This window comes from Tiliqua scincoides, chromosome 3 (assembly GCF_035046505.1).
Source record: "Tiliqua scincoides isolate rTilSci1 chromosome 3, rTilSci1.hap2, whole genome shotgun sequence".
Classification (NCBI taxonomy): domain Eukaryota; kingdom Metazoa; phylum Chordata; class Lepidosauria; order Squamata; family Scincidae; genus Tiliqua; species Tiliqua scincoides.
The window spans coordinates 110,073,081-110,076,373 of NC_089823.1; the positions used below are offsets into that span (position 1 = coordinate 110,073,081).

The 3,293-nt window shown below is 43.4% G+C and overlaps 1 pseudogene; it reads right to left on the bottom strand.

Moving 5' to 3' along the window:
• Positions 1-218: 218 nt before the first annotated feature.
• On the bottom strand, positions 219-338 carry LOC136647021 (5S ribosomal RNA; annotated as a pseudogene).
• Positions 339-3,293: the final 2,955 nt, after the last annotated feature.

Below are 3,293 nucleotides of genomic sequence, written 5' to 3' on the forward strand. Positions count from 1 at the left end.
CTTTAACCGTTGTTTAGAAGAGGGCATTTTTGCAGGTGCAGCTCAACATGGAATAGTTTGAAAAAGTTACACCTGCCAAAATCTCGTCTTCTATACATTGGTTAAAGGCACTTTGTCCTCCATTGTACCTGGTCACCCTGAGCGGCAGCCACTTTGGCCCTGCTGCTCCAGTGGGCACCAATGGTTGGCAACCTTCAGTCTCGAAACACTATGGTATAAGCCTTCAGCACCCGGTATTCCCAGGTGGTCTCCCATCCAAGTACTAACCAGGCATAACACTGCTTAGCTTCTGAGATCAGACAAGATCAGGCATCTGCAGAGTAACAGTTGCTGTTGGCACCAGGAAGTTCAGAACTGGGCTGCCCAATACTTTTCTACCACTTTCACTCTGCTATATTTCCTTCTCTTTCTCAAATGCAGTAATGAGGTTTTTGTTTGTTTTAAGGCTGCAGTGCTAAGCAAACAGAAGCATTTAACCAATGGTGCTTACCCCTGAGTAAGCATACACTAGATTGGGCTGACAAAATCTTAAATTAAACCAGGCTTGCCCAAGTTTTCATGGCCTTAGGCAACCCTTCCTCTCCAGCTTGCTTTTGCTGAATGTAAATATATCACAGCTTGCCTTTTGAAATTGCAGCTCCTCAAAATGTTTCAGCAATCTTATAGTATTTCAGCAATCTTTTCATATTAATGATTTCAGGAGGCAGATTTTATAGTGTGGCTAATTGCAGTGGTGGGGAGAGCAGCTGCAGTTTCTCCCACTTAATGCCCCTGACTTTGTCACCCTCTACAGTGCCAGACACCTTATTTTCACAGTAAATTAAATAGCGTATAGTATTTGGTTACTTTTTCTTCTGAAAAAAAATCCTATGCAAGCTATACAAGACCCAAGGAACATAAAATGACACAATCATGCACACTTTTTGCACATTCTACTCTCCTTACATGAATACTATCTTACAATTTTTGCTTGGGACAAAGGTCAGGGTACATTCTGTTCTTATATCCACAATACCCCCACATGTGGCCTTCATGGCATCTATTTATATCCACCTGCTCTCCAATTATCACTCTATTAAGCTTCAAGCACCTGCATTGGCTTTACTCCATGCCTACTGCCTTCTCTTCCCAATTGTTTTGTCTTGTATGTGCTGGGGAAAAAGAAAAGCAAACACATTCACCTCCAGTTATTAACCACAATAACACAATGCACCATGTAATATCAGGAAGAAATAATCTTAGTAGATATTGCTCAGTGCTTTGTTTTAGCAGATGCACTGAGTTGAAATTGTTTTCTCTGCTATAAGATGTAGATCCGGAGTGCTCAATAAGTCGATTGCGATCTACCAGTCGATCTCCAGGCAAAATGAGCAGCTACTGTCCAGACTATGCATCCTTGGCTGATTCACTTGTGTGCAAGTCATCAAAGTAAACTCAAGTAATTACAAAAAATGTTTATAGTTAATTATGTTGTGTTGTGCAATATTGGCTCATGCGGTTATGCAAGGTACACCAACATACATTGTACACATAAATGTTATATGTTGTGATGGCGTGAACATTGTAAAAAAACTCTGGTAGATCTCCGGGCCTTGCTGGGTTTCAAAGTAGCTCTCGAGCCAAAAAAGTGTGAGCACCCCTGATGTAGATAGTTACAGGCTGGGTATCCCTTAAGTGAAATGCTTGGAACCAGACGTGTTTTGGATTTTTTTGGATTTTGTAATATTTCCCATGGATGTGCTGGAGTCAGCGTCAAATCATGAGTCGAATCGTGAGTCTCCACCCCCTTGACTTGACTTGCTCACAAGACATAACAGGTGGCCATCACAACTCGTCCTGAGCCTTTTTAAGAGCCATTTTGACTCAATTCCAAGTCTTTTCTAAAAGCGAGTCAACCCGCTAGTCAGATGCAGCTCCGCAGGAAAAACGGAGGCTGGCGGTGGGGGGTTCTCATTTAACACTGCCCTGACGATCCCATCCTATCTGCCGTCAGTGATGTATTGAAGTCCTTCACTTCAAATGAGCCACGAGTTTGGAAGGCATTCCTATCACCTCCCCCATGCTTTGTTAGCCTCCTTATCCTCCTCCTTATCCCCCTCCCTAGGCTATCCAGGCATTTTCCTATCACAACAACTCCCTCCCCTATCCATTGGACTCCTCCTTCTCCCCTCCATCATTCAAAGAAAAAAATCAGGCCATCCATTCAGCCATTCAATTTTCTGTTCCTTCCAAGATGGAGAAGAGAGCCCACTCCTCCATGTCCTGGCTGCTCCCACCTTTTTCTGGTTCCTCCCCCCCCACCTCATGCATCCTCCCTCCTCCCGTCCACCCCCCAGCCCCTACCTCCTGGAGACAACCTACTCTCCTCCCACCAAATTTGCTGCTTGTGATGGTTTGGATGCCGGCTTCCAGATCACCCACAAGGTCTTTTGGGCGGATGAGGAGGGCAGGAGGTTTGGTCTAGAGATTAGAGCCTCCATGTGCCTGAAGATAACATCCGCAGGTCACCAGTTTGAGGCCACTGGCACCGTGCGACCTTGAAGCAGCTGACAAGCTGAGCCGAGTTATTCCATCTGCTCTGAGCGTGGGAGGATGGAGGCCAGAATGTTGTGACCAGATCAGAAAGAAACATCTGAATGTTGTGATTTCTTGAAAGATAGAACCTTCTTTCAAACTGTAAAAATCCCTACAGGGATTTAATTAGCCTGCCTATGTAAACCGCCTTGAATAAAGTCCGAGGAGAAATCTGAGGACCAAGAAAGGCGGTATAGAAATACCTGTATTATTATTATTATTATTATTATTATTATTATTATTAAGTGGCAAAAAAATAGTAAGCAATTACACGCACACACGAAACCAAGTTGCCAAGTTGTGAGTCCAAAATGACAAGTATTCATGACTTGTGCTTATACGAGTCATGACTCTTTTCCAGTCAGAGCCCTGAGGCATGAGTCAGTGCCCAAGTCAGTGATGCATGTGACTCAAGTTCTCATGAATCTCAGAAAATGCATGTTTTCATGACTTGTCAACTCTGCATGTCACAAGTGCCCATCCCTCATATTTGTATATACGTAAGATATCCTGAAGATGGGACTCAAGTCTAAACACAAAATTCATTTATGTTTCATATGCATTGTATACACATAGCCTGAAGGTAATTTTTTCTCTTGGGGGTGTTGAATAAACTGTTGTACACCTGTGTTTTTACTGCGACCTGTCACATGAGGTCAGGTGTGGTATTTTCCACTCCATTTCGGTACTCAAAAAGTTTTGGATTTTGGAGCATTTCA